This window comes from Dufourea novaeangliae, unplaced genomic scaffold (assembly GCF_001272555.1).
Source record: "Dufourea novaeangliae isolate 0120121106 unplaced genomic scaffold, ASM127255v1 scaffold108, whole genome shotgun sequence".
NCBI lineage: Eukaryota > Metazoa > Arthropoda > Insecta > Hymenoptera > Halictidae > Dufourea > Dufourea novaeangliae.
The window spans coordinates 3627962-3647302 of NW_015374014.1; the positions used below are offsets into that span (position 1 = coordinate 3627962).

The window sequence follows — 19341 nt, forward strand, 5'->3', positions numbered from 1 at the left end:
ATTACAATTCGTATATAAAAAATACACGATACTAATATTTCTTTTATAATTTATAACACGTATTCATATAGCCACAGTGGGAAGGAAAGTGTTAATAAGATAATTCACTATGAAAGCAACATTGTTAGAAATTCAGCTGTTGGGAATTTCAATTTCAAATTTCATAAATCAGCGTACAATATTATCATAACTAGATTGTGGATTTTAGAATAGTAAATTCAATATATTTGAATACGATTTCTATTTTACTTTGACCGTAATAGAACTTTTAATATATTAAATGCATTTCTTTGTGCTTCTAACATCTATCAATTACTCTTTAACAATTGATATTTTGCATAAACATCCACAGTCTATAACCCACACAATCATACACTTACGATCAGGAGTCACAAAAGAAAAATGTATTTATCAATAATAATGTCATAAATAATAATAATTCCCTATAAATCGTTAAAAAATCATCCAACGTAAACATCTCAGCTACAGCTAAGTTCACAATCGTGAACTAAGGAAACTGGTCATTTAGATGGTTTTATTGTTCGGGAGATTTCGATGCCTTACTGAACCACACACTGGGGCCATCGTTCGGAGATGGATTGGGACGACGATGAGACGGATGAAACGTTTTCTATTACGATATATCGATCGGCCGTGTCCCAGGAAAGTCTGCAGCCCCCTGTTACCCTCCCGTACGCCACGCCGCGGTAAAATTAAGTGAATTGAAGAACGAGCTTTTTTCGTAGATTGCACCGAAGGCGGCAACGGCGACGCTGGCAGATCGGTCGCGCGCCATTTATAAAACTTAGGGGGATTCTTACCCGGCCCGATAAACTTAATAGCTTCCGAAATTTACGGGATTTGGCACGGCGATGAAGAAAATTTCGAACACCTCTGCCTCCGTGGATCTCGTCCCATTGCCCGACCCGCTTGCGTTTGCATATTTTATGTGATTTGCTCCCCGGCTCTGCCTACGGAACTAATTCGTAGATTTCTTCGGATTTTGTGTCAGTCGAAAGTCAGGGGATAGAAATGATATTATTAACGTTACGCGTCGATCGAGTAAACGTACACTGCCGACGAAAAGTTTCCGATCACTTCGGTACTTATGACTAGACTGCGGATTTTATGCATTTATAGATTATAGGGGTCAGTGAAATACAATGAAAGACGAAACTTTCATCAGGTACAACGAGTTTCCTATTGTATTCTAAACCGAATAAGATACTTAAGAGAAGAAAAAAACTCCTACATTTGCCCTCGTGTGTATGAATTACTTCAGAAAATGTTATTTTGCATAAAAATCCGCAGTCTACTTATGACGGACATATGAATTAATTAAAATTAGGAACTGAGTTGCAACGAATTTATATTTCTATTGGAATACTGATACATTTCATTAAGGGGGGGTTCCTATTCAAAGGGGTCAAAAAGTCGATTCTTTTTATTGTATTTTCTTAAAGTATAATACCTTGAAAATGTGTTCCCAAAGTGATAGGCTTCAATTCATTGAAATGACGAAATAATAACGATTTTAAGGGAACGATACACCGGAGAACGATGGTCCGCTGCACGAGTACAGGCGTTTTTCTCGAAACCATGTTTTCCAAATTGGCTGCCACGATATCTCAATAATCAGTTAACCAATCTACTTCAGCTTTGTCATACATATAAAGTAGACGTCCTTTTATCTTGTGAACTACTATTATGTCAATATCTGCTATTTTTTTTAGCACCTGAACCATTTGCAAATTTAATGAATTTTTGCTTTACATGGCTGCCATTTTGGTAAACAATTTTATTTTCCTCTCGAAGGCTATGTAACATCTTTTACTAGAGTTATCATCCAAATACTCGATCAAAGCCTTTTAGAAATAGTCTGGATCGTACTATGATAAATATTTAATTGATTTCTGATATTTTATCTTCCTATGTCACTATTAATTCAGTTATGCGTGGACATAGACGAAATATTAGGTGTACCAATAAGTAATTTATTATAGTTACAGTAAGGATGTACTAAAATTTACATTCTGAATACCTTCCCGATTTCTTATTCAGTCAAAATAACATCGGATGTTGCAGGCAAATAATAAATATTGTTACAGTAGCCCTAAATATTCGAGTTCTTTCCGAGAAAACGCAGAATTTTATAGAAATTAGTGGATTACTTATTAGTACACCCAATATATCCATTCCGTAAGTAGAAATTGCGGTCGAATCCCTGCAATTTTGTCCCACACATTTTTTTGTAGGTATATCTGAAACCATTTGAGAATCGATGCTACTATTTTACACAAACGCTCCGGGAGATTGTCGACACTGTAACTCCCTACCTATAATACTTCATCGCTATCCTCAGTATCTGTTAATATAGAATTCATGTATTACCGTCAGTACCGGAATTTTGAGCCAGTTCCACATACCGCTGACCAACCCTGGTAATTACACGCAATTACAAAGTTTTAACAATATTGCCGCTACCGGAACTTTCTAATTGTCCCTCGACCGTCGCTGATAATAGTTCTACGCGTGTATCACTTTATCAACTGCACTTACACATCATCGAACTTCGGTTAAAAATCACGAGAACCGAAACCTTACGAAGGAATAAACAGATCATTCCTACTATGAAATCGAAAATTTGACTTTGTTTAATTACATTTTCGTTTAGTCATAAAAGTAACAAGAATTCCATTCATGAATTTAACATACTTTTATTACAAGGAAATGATGACAGGAATTCGCAATTCGAAGAAAATTTTAAGCTCGTTTGATCTTCTGAGAATCATTGTCGCTAACAATTGTGCTGTTTTGCCATGAAGAATTGTAGTATTACAACTGTCAAACGTATTATACTAGACTCTTTCAAATGTTCAAACGCCCGCCGAAGGGATCAAACTGAAGCAACCTTAGGAGAGAAACCAAGGGAGGTAGAGAAAAAAATATCTACAAAGTTTTAAACTTTATTTTTTGTCCATGAAGTAACTTGTGTAAGCTGCCATTAATCTGGTCTTGGGTCAGAAAGTAATTGTATTTAATGATTGTAAACAAACGCATTAGATATCGTAGGAATTCATATTTTTTGGGAATAAACGATTAACCACTTGTGCATTTTTGCATGTGGGTTTTAAGTATGTCTGTGGCACGCACATTGTGAAGACAAATGTTGTGATGAATAACTTAATGAAGACTCAAAGTAAATAAGTGTAAGTTTTCCTAGTAAATGAAAAAATTACCGTGTAATTATTTGTATTAACTATTGGAGTATTTCCTTTTTTTAACATTTATTTGTACACTTCACTGCGTATTTTTTTTAGAAACAAATTTCCACATGGTATGCATATAGTAATAAAAGTATTATAGCAATAAAAATAGTGCCAGTAGAGAAAGTAGCATTTTTGGCACTTTTCTTTACATGGACACAAAACGGCCCATCCTTGGGCTGACCTTAAACTTTCCAATACCTTAGGATTCCTATGGTTAAGAAGCAATTTTACAAAAAACAGGATTCCTTGGATAAAAAGAAAAACGTCGCGATAAAGCCTTGAAAGCACACTCAAACGTAATTGGCTTGCATTCTGGTTCGTGTAAAAATGGTCAGGTTATTTGCTTCGGGGTTACCGACGTCGATTTCCACTGAATTCGATAGAAGCGAGGTAACCCGTGTCGGCCTATAATCCGTGAAAGCATGGTCCGACTATGAACAACGTGAACCGTGGAACAATTTGAATCCGTTTAAATGGTAATTCGGGAAACTAGTTGGCACCTAAAGTCCCCTACGATATCGATACTGCGCCCGATACATGGTATTCAAACCAGAAAGAGAGTCGGTGAACGTGAATAGCCACTTTTCCTGTATGCGCTCCTCTGATTTTCTCTCTTTTTGTTTATAAATCTTGGCAAAATGTCAGGAAGGGAACCATACAGCACGAAACAACATATTGTCCTGCGGGACTCTGTTTTTTTTTTATTCGTTATTCGGAATTTCGTTTATTTCATTATTATTAAATCGCATTTTTTTTATTGGACTTCTTCCATATTTCCCATCTTAATAGTTCATAACAATTTAACATACAGTGACTCACATATTCGTTCACATACTTTTCAAATAACAATTAAGTGCAAAAATTTGTATGCCGTTTCTAATTATATATTCTCATTGTCGATATTTTTACTATTATTTTCTGATAAATTTTTCCTAATTTTGAAATAAAATTCGAATCTTTGTACGTAATTTAATCATAGAAAAGTAACAGTCTTCCGTGAATGAGCGTAAGTGCAACTATAATTACTGCACGAATCACTTCTATGCGTACTGACCCGCTTTGTAATATCCGTTAACTACAAAGAATGCATTAAATCACAAACGTTTGCAATACAAAGCATAATTAAACATGGAACTTCCATTACGAGTCACATTGACCCGAACGGCGTTTGGAATGGAACATACCCTTACCAAATACATATAAAATAACGTAACAATCACCGAAATATATAAATTATATGAAACTATGCGGAGTGACATCACAAGACATTAAAACCTTTTCAGTTTTCCAAACAATACGCTTAAGAATTTGAAGTTTTCTTCCCTTCCTGGGGATGATGCAACTTCTTACTAGGTAAATTGCATGACAACCCGACACCTCTACTTCCACACACACCCTCTTTCTTTTTTTTTTTACGGGGGGAAAACCTTGAAAAAGTACACCGCCTCCGCTGGGGGCGGAGACGGCCAATGCGGGATTTCACCACGCTAAAAACCCCCCGGTGACCCTCGGGCAGAGGGCTGGTAGCGGGATTACTCGGTATAACCGCGATCAGCACTGCCCATTGCCCTCCCCTACAGGTGTTTAAGGGGAGGACTCTTCTCTGGAGGGGGGCGATTGCTCCCCTCCCGGACGGCTGTGATGCCGTCCCTCCACCTCCTACGATCGGCCACCTCTCGACGCTGTCTTCTCGTAGGCCGACCGCGAAAGGAGGTGGTACCCCCAGTACCACCCCCTCGGCCCGGTTGCCCCGCGGGCACCGCGAGGGTCATCGTGGCTGCGATCCTATGACTCGCACCACCCGCGGGGCACTCCACATACACCCTCTGCCTTTTCCAAGACATTCTTCGTTTGGGCGTAATCGTCGACACGATATTATTGAACAGAGGTAGTATAATTCTATCTTTTACACTTATTACGAGATACAATACTATGAGAGTCATTCGCCCGACACACTATGAGAGTCATTCGCCGACCAAACATTTTCGTCACGGGTTAATGGTGAATTCGTTTTCATTCGCGAATTATGAAAATATTATTTTTTCAGACTTCATCCATTCTCCAAACAACCTCCGGGTCTAATGTACTCTCGCTGAGTACGAAAAACCGAATCCCAAAGGCGAGATCTTTGATAACAAGTTATATATATGTATATCTGGGCAACCAGGATTGCTATTCGCGGTGAAGATAGATCGATGAACGCGTCTGTAAATGTTTCTGTTTTTCTCTCCGCGCTAAAAGGACCTAGGAGAATATCTTGCATCGGCTATCTCAGGAGAGTAATGGCGGTATTTATCACCAGTTCTTCAGAGACGCAGAATCCTTAGAGGCAGGGTTCTCATCCCATCCGTTTTTCGAATGAATAAAAATGTGTATTCCCTTTTGAGGGGGCGTACGAGCGCCCGATAAACAAATCCGTGAAATATCATGCTTTTATTCTTTTGCTGCATCATACATTAGAGATGGCAACTGGTTGTAGTTATGCAGTTTCATACACTGGCTAGTATCGCTGAAAATATTACAGGAATTGCTGTTATTCGTAGTACGGCTGAAAATAAATGATTCTATGCTTAGCAAATCGAAACAAATGAAACAATACTAGAAAAGACATTTTTCATGTGAATTTTTGTATTCGAAGAGAATTGAATCTGTCAATTTGACAAATTTACTTTCGAATAGAATACAGTTAAAGAAATCCATCTATTATCCGCTGTTTCCATTTGTAGTAATTATACTGCCGATATTTGTATAGGTTTCCAAATGTTCAGACGAAATGATAAGATTATTAAATATTATTAAAGCTTCAGTTTTATCGTATTCTGTTAGGAATACATGTTTCCCGTACAAAATATTCACTTTTTCTTATGGTAAAAATGATCTCGTTCTAAGTCGTTTAAGTTTTAATGTAATAATGTAAAAATGATATTAAATCCAAATCTTGAACCAACCCAAACAGTCTAAAATCCACATACGAGATTTAAAGCAATGTTCATCATTTCTATACAGGGTGTCTCAGCTAACTTGATCACCTCATGATATTAACGGTACACTTTCTGAAAATTTTGAGGAGTGAAACTTAAATGGCATCAAGGGGCACACCACATACGTTTTATTTAATTTTTTTCTTATTAATTCGTGTGAATTTAATCTTTGTATGTTAATAGGTATACAATTTACTTTAGCCCAAAGTTACGTTTGTATAATTATTCAATATACAGGATGTCCTACGTAAGTCTCTATCATCCATCGATTTAACATTAAACACGAACACATTAATTCTTTTTACCAATTTAAAACAAAGTAAGCCACATCTCGATAACAATTTCACGGCCAAGAAAAAAAATATTTTTCCAACCCATCTCGCGATCAGTAATGAACGACTACGAGAAAACAGTAGAAAGCGCAATATTTGCAAAGAGCTCACCAATCTATTCGACTTATCCTTGAAAATTGTCGGGCCGACGATACCCGCGGTACGTACGCCGAAGCAGAGGAATATTTTAGGGGATTTTCGGGCGTGCTCTGAAAAGCATATTGCATGCAGAAAATGACCGATTGCGGAACGGCCTGGCGACTGTTAGTTGCACGGGAGCGCCAGGGTATCAGAGGAGGGAACAGAATGGCATTAACGCGAATTCCACGGAGCTCGGTGGTTCCGCAACTGCTATTGCGTCGCTCGTATCGGGCAATACAATTCCGAACTCGGCCAGCTTTTGTTGCGCCTGGGAAGACGATTGTTCCCGGGTCACCCCCTTTTCGCCGTTGAGTTTCGGGAGCCCGTGGAACACAGGAAATAGCTAGCGTACGACCGATACCGTCGTCCAAACCTCTAAAAAAGCGTCCAACACGTTGTCTGCTGGTGAAGATTTTACTTCTGTTTCCCTATGTGTCGACGTATCAAATCATGATATGGCATCAAAAGTTCATCTTCATTATTCTCTTTTATAATCGAATTAAAGGAAACTCTAACATCGTCTTACATTAGTGAGAAACAAACATTTCTGATGCGCTATGTAACCGTAGGAACAACTTATTTTATATTTTAACTTTTGAATCAATAAAATACTGGAAAATATGATGCGACACGCCGGCGTGTTTCGAGGTACCGTGGGTATGGCAAGATGTGACCCGTCGGTGGCTCATATGGCAGCTAACGTGGTAAAGTTGCGATCGCTTGGACTGATCCGCTCATCGCCCTGTTTCATCTCTCTGGTCTCTTAATATCTGATGGGAGATCGTGGGTGAAATGCTAACACTGATAGAGGAGATTTAGTCGCTGGACTTGACATTATTGCTGCAGAAATTAGAAATAATTAGAATTAGTTCTTATGTCGGAGTTAACAGAGTATGTGAAGCAGGTTAAGAAAAAGGGAGAGATACAGAAAATACTCGATGAGTGTTCGAAGGCTTTTCGGCACTGATAAGGAAAGGTCCCCAGGTGTAACGCTGACTTTTTAATTACGTTCAGCACTCTGGATATAGCTTGGAATTCTAAAGCCAATGATATTTGCTTCAGCCGCATATGGCCTTTAGTTTATGAAATATTTCATGTTCAGTGCCTAGAAGCTTTCGAACACGCATCGAGGATTCACTGTAGTTAGGAATGAGACGGAAAAGAGGAGGCTCGTTTCGTCTCTGAAACACCAGCCAGACTCGTCACTAGGTCGTAAAAGAGTAGTAAACGTGTGGGACGATAGGATGAATTTGGGACTTATGGATATATTCATTGAAATAGAAGTGAGCACTTGCGAAAGTAGTACACCTCTCTCGGTTCCAGACCAAAGTACCGGAGGATCCATGACATTACAGGGGTGTAACAGCTTAGTAGCTTATAGTCGACTTCCTATTATCCGATCCCGCTTTAAGTGCTCATATTTTCATTGAAAGTGTCAAGGGAATACAATTAATACATTCTTGAGATTTAATTTTAAAATACATACAAAATTCGCTAGGTTCTTCATGTACAGGATGATTCACGGGAAAGGGAACATCACAATACCTTTGTTAGGATTGAAGATAGGAGAATATGTTAGAGGAAAATAGTGCTGTTCAAGGTGGCTAATATGGATGTTATAAACTTATCTTCTGATTGTTGTTATCTTCATGGTTTTTCTAAAGGTCATGTGTGGTTTTTTAAATGGCACCATACGTTTTTCAATTCATAACATAGTAACTGATATCAAGGCGTGTTCAACGATATAGGATACTATGACCTTGAAATGACCTTCGACTAAAGAAATTATGATAAAGCAATGACAAATTCAAAATGTGTAATCATTTTATTTGTATTAAATTACATGATCAAAATGGTGACCTTTAGTAATAATACAAGCACTTAAACGTTTTGCAAGACTGAAATGCTCTTTCTTTGATTGAAGTTGATGCACAAAACCTAAGTATTTTGCATGCTCTCTAATTAGCAGTTAGCTGCTCGTGATAAACATCATCTTTCAATGTTCCCCATAAAAAGAAGTCTTCCAAAGGGACCGGTTATGATTCTTCTAAAAACGTAACGTATCTTGTTGCTAAACGTCCAATTATTTTATTATTTAAAATTCCTCACCAAGCGTTGATCGTCCAGGGTCATTCTTCTCTATTTTATCGTGTCATTTCGTATTTAGCAAAAAATAACAAAGGTAATTGCACTTTTGTATCTGTACTTCACGTTTCTACCATTAATGAACGCATTTTTTATGTTCAATATGTGAACAATAATTAAAACAAACGTTTAGTTTGTTCGATCAAATTCTGTTTGCCTATTTTTAGAAAGTAAACAGTTTTCCGAACATGTACAGTTATTGTTACCTCTGCAATTATTGTGAACTTAGGAAATTAATAATTGTAATGTAATCAGAGTCACAATCAAAATCAGGAAAGAACTAGAAAATGGATGTTGATAAAAAAGTATTGCGTGTATCGTTCACATGTTCCTCGCGCTCTACGATCAGTTAATTTCGCGAGGTACAATCCCTGATATGGAATTCATGAAGCGTTAGGTTAGCTTTGCGCAGCTAATCACGGGTCTCTTGCAAATGCAGCGATATGGCTCGCGCTAAGTAATGGAATTCTATCTGGCCACAAATGTGATACAGCCAGAAGACGATTGTCTCGCATTTCATGGCAGCTGGACCTCCAGAATATATGTAAATAGATGCGTATGACCCTCGACGTGTTTAAACCTTCAGCAGAGAATTATATCGAAACCGGAACTAATTGATTCCCTCAAATTCATCATTGACTATTGTTCCGCTTTGATTCAAATTTACCTCTTAATTCATTAGGAAATACAAAATGCATATGTATGAAGCAAGGGTTTCATACACGACATTGCAAAATTTATATAATGAACTGTGATTTTCAAATTACTCCCAACCTTATGGTTTGATAATTTTTATTAGTAAGAATGTTAATATCAATCTTATTTCAGTAAAAAAAAGTTTCTAAATCTTTAAAGTAGAGGGTACTATTAAAAATATTTTTAATTCAGAAATATCCTTATGGAACAAATTTTGATAAAACACCTTCATTTTAATCGCGTTTAATATAATAAATACATTAACACGCGTATAGTAGATTTTTAGACGAGTTCATAGAACAACGTCTGAAGCAGCGAACACCTGAAATTGGTTTGTGTCATCGCAGTAAGTACAATTAATCAAGTGACATTAATTCTGGTTCTACAGCGTATCAGACAGCGCTCTGTGAGCAACGCGATTAAACTCTTAGCTCCCTTTTGTTATAAACCAGAAATGGGTGCGTCCCGCTTCGAATGGCTTATGGAAGACCGTCATAATGGAATACAATAGGTTAGTGACCGCATTTCACTATAATTATGCTAGTTTGATTGGAAACTGTTGCCCTCGTTTCAAGACACTTTATGTAAGAATTCACCTCGTGAATCCTTCAACTCTCCTGAGCGTGAAGACACTCAGATATTATTAATTTTTTATAAATGTTTATCACCCTATCCACAAATGGAAATATTTTTAGAAATCGTCTTTTTTTCAATATTCAACATTGTAATTTGCGGAGATTACAATAAAAGATTATAAAATATTATATTGATTTACATTGTCTACAAATCATAATAGTAATTGTTAAATGGAAATTCTGAGAAAATTTTTATATCGGTAAACGTTAATTTTAAATTGGCCATTTTACAAATAAATAAACTCACGATTCCTAACAGATAGGAGGGAAAGTAATTGAATGTTTGTCAATGGAATACGTTCGACGGTAGCTTGAATGTTAATCAAATTGGTCTTATTATTTCGAAATTATGTCTCTTCCAGCGTTATTCAAAATTGTACACAGAACAATACGGCGTTCATTTTGTTGCATACTTTATACTTACAAAACGTGCGAGGAATCTCTTTTCAATCCTTTTTCATATTCAATTGCCAATTAAAAGTTTCATTTCAATTGTGTAGCTTGCGACACTTTCTGGAAACAGTTGCTCGAAATGTAACAATTTGCAATATTTTCGTGGTATATCGTTTGGAACAGAAGTTTATCGTAATTCATTAAACGCAGAGGAATGCGTTGCAGTTCCCGTGAAGAAAAATTACGTGTTGCGGAGGAATTGCATAGAGAGAACCGAGTCACGTAGCCTGAAAAGATACAGTCGCCTAATAAAGTATAGAAAGTTATTGGTAGTCCAAAGGGAGGAGAGACTTATTAGTACGTACAATTTTATCTGGTTAAAAGTTTTAACTGTCCAATAAAATTCGGCGATCTATTAAGCTGCTGAATGAAACATAAAAAATGCGACAGTAATAAGAATTACTTTCGTGTATGATACACAAGGCATTTGCGAAAAAGATGTGCTATGTTAATCACGAGTTGTCTATACTATGTATTTCTTTTTATTGACTTTGAGGTTTTTCTTAATTACTTGCTATCAATTGCTTGTATTGGTCATTAGCAGCAACCCGGGAACAGTACACTATTATAAATTACATTATTTTACGAATTAGCTTCATTCCAATATTGACCTATTATCGATTGACTTTTAGATCAATTTTATATAAGATTGAGTCATACGGAACTTCCGGTTTTATTTTCCAAATTTCTGAAGATTCAACATACTTTGCAATTAATATCAATCTGTGACACGTTCCTCAATACTAGTAAATTCAATAATTTACATTCGGTTTAACAATTCTCATTACCGTTGATAATTAATTATTGTTCAATAGTTTTTTAATATACACGGTGGAAGTTACTTAGGACTCATCTCAATAGTAAAGTGAAATGTACAATATATTCTTTAGTTTATTGTCGAAACGGAACGTGGAAAACTGAGAATTCAGGCTATGCAGAATTTAAATATTCAATGCGTCGGTGCATTGTAAAAGCTCAACTGGAAACCTGACATTTTCAGACGGCATAGAGTGTATTAAAATAGGTGGACGGCTCGAATACGGAATTTCGAGATTCCTGTTATTACATGAAAGCTTAAAATATCCATATACGAGTAATACATATTGCAGGAACCTTATCCTTCATCTTCCATATCTCATTTCAAATTGTCAAAATTGTCAAAATTACTGTTACTTTTCTTCGAGCAAAACGATAGAATCACTTAACCCTTTTGAGACTGACGAAACAATACATTTCAAGGTGACTTTTATAATGTCTGCTGGGATATATGCTCCCAAATTCAATTATTTATCTTTATAAATACAATTTATTAAGAAAATGATATACTCGATTTTTTTTTCCGCATTCAAGATGGAAAACGGACTAAAACTGCATGTTCAAGCTGTAGTGTTGAACACTGTAGGTATTAAATATTTTACACCTCACCATTTAGAATATTATAATTAATTACCTTATTCTATCAACCATTTGGATTTGTTAACAATTTGGTAATACACTTCAATGAATAACCTTATTTCCCAGTTTGTTATAATTAGCCTGCGGATGTTTATGCAAATTTGCAATTTTGAACACATGCATATGAAAATCAAAATTGCACAGAAGTTGGTATCCTGGACTAGGGATATTAATACGTTAATAATAATATCTAAATACAATTAAATTCTATTAGATCCTTTACTTTGCTACGTTGTGCAAGTCAGGGAATGCTATAAATGCATAAACATCCACAGTCTAGTTATAACTTTTCTCTTTTACTATCGAGATTTATTGGGATATACGGTCAATGTTCCTCTTTTTAATCACGACCCGATTTTTGCTCAGTACATATATTTCTTATTTAATGTAAAAAGTTAAATAACAAATTAGTTACACACAAAATTATTTAAATTAGTTTAGTATTTCCGTACAAAATTCTCAGCTACATACAGGGTGAACCACGAATCGTGATCAGTAGATTACTCTGTTATTAGCAGTACGATCGAAAATGTTTTTATTGATCGCAAATTTTTGGTCAACTCTTTTCTTTTCATGATTTTTCAAGGTCACCTTCAACTTCTTTCAAATACACCTATAATTTCTTTACGCCTAACACATGTTATGTCATGACACTTACCGAATTCGTCTTAAAATCCTCTAACAGATAGGCGTAAAAAAATTATAGCTGTGTTCGCAAAAAATTGAAAATGCCCTTAAAAAATCATGAAAAAAAAAGAGTTGAGAAAAAATTTGCTATAATCACGTTAAAGCTCTCTTGAAACCATGCTACATCTGATAAAATCATTTTCGATCGGACTGCTAATAACAGAGTAAACTCTACTGATCACGATTCGTGATTCACCCTGTATAGTATACCATAATTTTACAAATTATGCAATTTTTGAAAATATTATACTACATAATAGAGAAGAAATCATCAGTATTTCCACGGTTACGTGGATTAATAAAAGCACTGTGTGAACTATCGATGGAATTTGAGTTAGTAATTTAAGTCAGTTTTAAGTTTCGAAGCAAAGTGAGTTTTGAATTTAAATCTTGGAAAACCGGCGAGTACTCGTGCAGGAGTACATATAACGCGTACGTTCATTTTCAGTATAAAATACCGGGCGAAACTCCGTTATCTACGAGACACCGTGAACCAGCGACAGTCCGGTCTTCGTGAATAACAGAAAATTTCCATCTTCGGGGCACCTGTGCAGCCGTTTCGCGTGGATCGTGTTACGGAAACGATATACGACGGTTGCTCGCGTGGAAATCTGTGTGTACTTTACATATTTTTTTACATATACGCGACCACGGTCGGTCAGCCCGGCCGTCACAAGCGAAACAAAATGGTGGTGCATTATCGAGGAAGCCTTTGTAACAGATTTCTGTCAAAAGAGGAGTTAAGGGGGAGAGGTGGGGCGCTTTTAAATCCCCGGATTCCATTAAATAATGGCTCTTTTTACGAGTGTCGTTTTAATTAAATTGTTAATTAAAGTGTGCCAAGCACGATACACGGCACGTTCGGACCGGGGAATTAATTCTTGTATACAGGACTCGCATTAAAAATATTCCCGTGTCAAAGTCGCTGCTTTTTGCTCCTCGGTTTCCTCTGTCGGTATTTCCGGGGGCTACGCACACCCATCCCCTTCTCCGCGAAGGAATGACCGACGAAAAATATTTTTCCCGTCCAGCTTTTGAATGTAGAAAACACGAACAATTTGGAATCCCCCCCCTCGAACCGCCAGAAAGCAAAAATACCGTGTGCTGCACGCCCAGGCACCACCGTCGTCTGCCCGTAAATTATATTCCGGAATGTCATTACGCGTGCGAATACTTCAATAAAAGAGAGCCAATCCCCGGGGCCCTTTGAGCACGCGACAAAAAGTGTTCGTTGTTAGCCGCCGGACCGCGCCACGTTTACAAGACCTCGTTATTGCCATATTATTACAAAATAATGGACGGAAAGCGTTACATGCGACAGGGATGTGTGTGCCGCGATATTCGATATTTTGACGTGTTTCAGGACAAAAATCAGCAAGTGGTGGAAGGTATATACCACGTTAAATTTACAACAACCGAACAGAAAATGCTACCGAGTACTGGCTCGTTATTTCAATTTTGGAAGTGGGATTTAAATTTCCAGAAAGTTACTGAATTATATAAAATATAAATGTGTATTCTGATACTATTTAATATGGCGAAATTTTATTTTATCTCCGTTATTTCAATTACCCAAGTGGCGTTTAAATTTCCAGCTAACTATTATATTATGTATACAATGCAATTGTTTATTCTGGTATTATTTAATACGAGACATGTATAATATTGGATGAGACTGACGTTTTTATTACGAATAGTATAAATGTACCTACATTGAATAGCGTGAAATAATAAACTAAAAATGGAAGTATTTAAACACTTTATTCGCATAAGTGAAATAATAATGAAGACAAAAAATCAGTTTACAAATGCCAAGTTTCATTGTACCTTTTTCTTATTATATTGAGTTGGAGGGAAATAGATAACTGTTCAATATTCATGCTTTTAGCGTTGTTAGTACACTGTATAAAGTTTAGCCCTCATACTTTATAAAAAGAATTGACACAATTGCATATATTTTATAATTATATCGAGGACAACAAAATCCGTATGTTGAAACACCTATTTAATACCAACCGAATAATTAACGTATTTATTTATGTTTGTAATAAGGTGGAATGTAAAAGACATAATACATGTAGTAATGTTTTGCAAAAGTGTTCCGTTCTTTAAAGTTATGCGATTGATCATTTTCGGTAACAATGAAATTGCGTATTGCAGTTACATCGTTACCAGATAAATTGAAGGCACAGAAAATCTGACAGTTCGATGGAAAAATGAAAATATACAGCCGCGAATGCTTCCTAGAAGTGGAAACAGAAAGTAATGGACAGGTGCATTAGCTAATTGCATTCAGTGGGATGCACAGGCAAATAATATTAAAAAAAGGAAACCACAGTGAAAAATGATTTATTCGAGAATAGTAGAATTTCGACTTGTTATTGTGTAAGAAATATCATTGTTTCTATTGTACTGTCAGTTTTGAAGTATGACCGAATATTGGTAGATTATCGCTTGTTGTAATAACTTCTCTGTTTCCTTATTCTTTACTTTGTTAATACTATATTAGACAACTCGAAACAGCTATTATTATGTTTTCAATGAAACAGAAAAAGATAACCAAACTTTGCCTACTGTTACATTACCGTATTGTTCTATTTTTACAATAAGACAAAAAGTTCTAGAGGTGTTTTAAGTTTCTTTTCCTCAACAACATGTTGCATAATATTTTTTTACTCGTACTCTACGTCATGTGAGCAACATTTCAACGTAGTATTTTTAATCGAATATTTTACCACTGCGTTCACTGTTTACATAGATAAAACAATGACGTGCAACTTCGTGGAATATAGTAACTTCAGCCTATTCGACCTTATTTCGCTTTTTTATCACTTTTTCTTCTTGACGGAACAGAATAACCGAGACACGACTTCTGTCGGGAAGTTTTATTTTTAGTTCGCAGAGATTAACATCATAATAAACTCAAGCCATACCCCATGGTAATCCCAAAGGTTCAGAATTACGGAACATTTCACCTCAGAAAATAATGAATCCACTTTATGCGTTCTACATACTAGAGGGTGAAGAAGTAATATAAAATTCAAGATTGCAGAAGAAAATTTTAGTTGTTCAGCACTTTACGCTTCGTCCCCATTCATCTTCTCCCCGGTGATATACAATTTTTTTTAACGTCGGTGTCGTAAAACTCTATTTCGGTTTTCTCAAACTTTTAACTTAATTCTTTGCGTCCGGGAACAGGTAATGAAACCTTTATTAAAAGAAATATACTATATTTGAAACTGCACTTCTACACTCAACTCAAATTTTAATCTACACGTTCAACTTATTTTTTTATTATAATAACTAATAACTAACCTAATAATAAATAATACTACATTTAACCTCACGTTCTCTTTTATACTTCCTATTTATTTCTTCATATTGAATCACCACATTTCCACTGGCGTTAGTAGAACCGCTATAAGTATCCGATACTGGTCGCAACTATAAACATACAATGACCGAAATAATGATAGGTTCACTATCCACGTCGTCTGGTTTACTGTATTTATTTCTGTTTACGTTTTCGGAAACGTGCTGTGCCGTTTGTTATTGTTACACAAGAATGTGCCATACCCACTGCGTAAGCAGTCACTCGAATATCAAAAGGGTTAATGTAAAGACGTACTTTTTTAAGAAACATATTGAAAAGTATCGTGAACAGGATACGAAATAATCTTAGGTTCACGGTGAAATATTTAAAAAATACTTTCCTCAGTGCCATTTTTTGAACATTTTTGTATGGTAGGTACAAAGATTTATAATCTTCAAACATTTCGAAAAACAGTTTATATTATGATGATTATCTATTTAAAAAAGCCATCCTTCCTTATTGTTTACGATGCAATCATATCGAATGATCATCTTGTGGTTCGTACTTTATAACTGCATAAAATACCAACCACAAAGGAGAAGTCTACAATCTATTTCCTAAGACAGCACTTATAGGTCAAGAACAAAATGCAAATACAGTAGGGCCCCCTAGAACGCGGAACATACGTTCCGCTTTACACTAATTTTAAAAACAAATAACAAATTTGTTTTTCAATACCACAGAAAATAATATACATTTTATTTCATTTTAGAACAATAGAAATGTAATGTTTACTCCTTATATATATTACTAATTTTTAGTTATACGGTGGTCCTACTGTACACTAAATTACACCAAAGAAATTCTGCCTTACGACAAGATCTAACCTTTCACCCAAATTATACCATACTATACAAATTGATCAAATCTGCACCAAGAAGACAACACATTTGCTTCCACTAATTACCCAGTAGTCCATACAACGTCAACCTTATAATTAACACTAAACCTACCGAGTCCTCCAAAGAGGTAGAAATTAGTACGTCAAAACCGGTAGGTTCACTGTTAAAAAAAGAATTCGTTAAGGATTCATCATTCTTCGCACGCGTAGATCTCTCATTACCCGAACTCAAGGTCCAACAGTCGGTCCTTAAGGCGCCTGGGCTTATTTAAGAGCACGCCTGGCGCAGCAAAAAAAATCGACGGTTCCAGGGTGAAAAGCGTGTGGACCGTGGTCGGCCGGCAATTCGAAATTTTCCCCTCTTTCTGGTCGGGCAGCGGGGTAGTTTGTTCGTAACAACGCTCGTTACCGCGGTGCTCTCGTATTTCGTCCTTCTTTCCCGACTTTCATTCCCACCCCCTTCCCCATTTCCCGTCGGGCCGGCGCTGACCGCTAAAATTAAAGCGACCCGCTGTAATGAAGTTAAGGTTTCGGCACATTCCCGCATTTTCCGGCTCGAGTTATTGCGGCGTGAACGAGGAAAAAGGGACCAGGTGAAAGACCATCGCTACAAGGGGAAGGAATTCTACGCTCGAAACTTGCCCCTGTCTGTCGAACGCTGATGGTCTACACGTCACGATTTTATGGTGTCGATTCTCTATTTCCTTGGTAACCGGTATCGTTTCTGGAAATTAGCTCTTTCGAACGAAAATTCATAGAGGAATGTGATCGTCGTTAGTTTAGAAATTTTGAAATCTCGATTTGAACGTTCTGTTGCTTCATCTGTTTATACAGGGCGTCTTAAAATAGCTTCGACTTCTTGAAATAAAGGGTTCCTGGGATGATTTCAAATAACTTTGTTCTTAGCAAGAATATTATCCGAGGCTTTGTTAACGAGATATTAACGAGAAACACCGACCAATCAGAGTTGTTAACTAAAACTATGACCAGTTTATTAAAAAAGAAATAGTCAAGTACTTATTGATATCCCTAATATACACGATATTACGATGCATACAAATATACATACTATACAAATTCGCCTGTTTTCGATGATAACATTTGTCGTCTGTTCTTTTCACTGTAAACGCTAACACAGTGCCTGTTAAAATAGGATTCAGTGGTTCGAACTGGTGGACGAAACGTAAGCTGGTCGAAGGACCCAGCCAACCCACACAGAGACACCCAGTCCGAAGTTCCCGGGGAAGGATGCTCCGTGCCCTGGGAAGGTTAGTAACCTATAGTTAACCGTTGGTACGAACGCAGAATGACATCGGTCGGTTCCTAAATTCTCTTAAGCCCGCTGAGTGAAAAAGGGAAGGCGGAGGAAGTACTTTCCTGATTTGTTAATACCCACCGGATTTTATGGTGGATTTACCAGGTGATGTTCCTCCACTGATTTATTTTCGATCGCGTGGTAGCGGGTTAATGGATTTTTCGTACCGTACTACCTGCTATAATGAGATAAAATGCTTTTAATGTTCGTCCCTGGTACACTCGGCGAGGCACTGGGTATACGGATTTCACATTTGAAAATTTTCTCTCCGTGTATAACTTTTTATAACCGGTGATTTCCTTTTTTTTTTAGAGCGAATTCGCGTTTACTTTATTCTCCACGATTACAGATCCACCAGTAACTTTCCTTTAATTTATTTCGATAGATTTTATAACTCATCAGGATTCATGGGTAATTAAAGATTCATCGTTTCGTAATATATCGTATACTTGAATGGCGTTAACGTTTCGTAATATTATTTAATTAAATGTTTGTCAATCGTAAATATTTATGAGATTTTGCTGAAAATTCCTTTAATCCGATGTTTTATTTTACCAAACATTGATTTTAATTGATTTTTATTAGAACGGTTTTTCATCAATGTAGTGTATATAAATTTATTTCATCGACTTTTTATGAGAACATCAACCTATGTACAATTCGTATGTAAACAGTTTCTGCAGTAATCACGTTAATCAGTTTAATTAAATGCTCTCGTTTAGAGCTAAAAGATTTACTTTATAAATCTGAAAATATCTCTCGTGTTTACTAATCCATTTATTGATGTAAATCATTTATGGTTTATACAGCATATATTTACAATAACGTAGCAATTTAACAATTATGATGTGTTAACGTACTATATAATTGCGTATTTTATACGAAATTAGGTATATTCTTATTTCACAATTCTTCAGAAACTGGTAAATAATTCCTAATGCCAGAAGACTTTAGCTTGGGCAAGGATTGTAACATAGTTGCACGCATAGTTTCATATTCTGGACACTGTCAAATAGTA

At 36.3% G+C, this 19341-nt stretch overlaps 1 long non-coding RNA gene across 1 annotated transcript in view; it reads left to right on the forward strand.

Moving 5' to 3' along the window:
• Positions 1-19341, forward strand: part of LOC107188780 — a 191391-nt gene that overhangs the window by 113536 nt on the left and 58514 nt on the right. The window contains exon 2 of the long non-coding RNA XR_001516226.1: positions 18162-18276. This is a non-coding gene — a long non-coding RNA (uncharacterized LOC107188780). The remainder of the gene's footprint in view (positions 1-18161; positions 18277-19341) is intronic.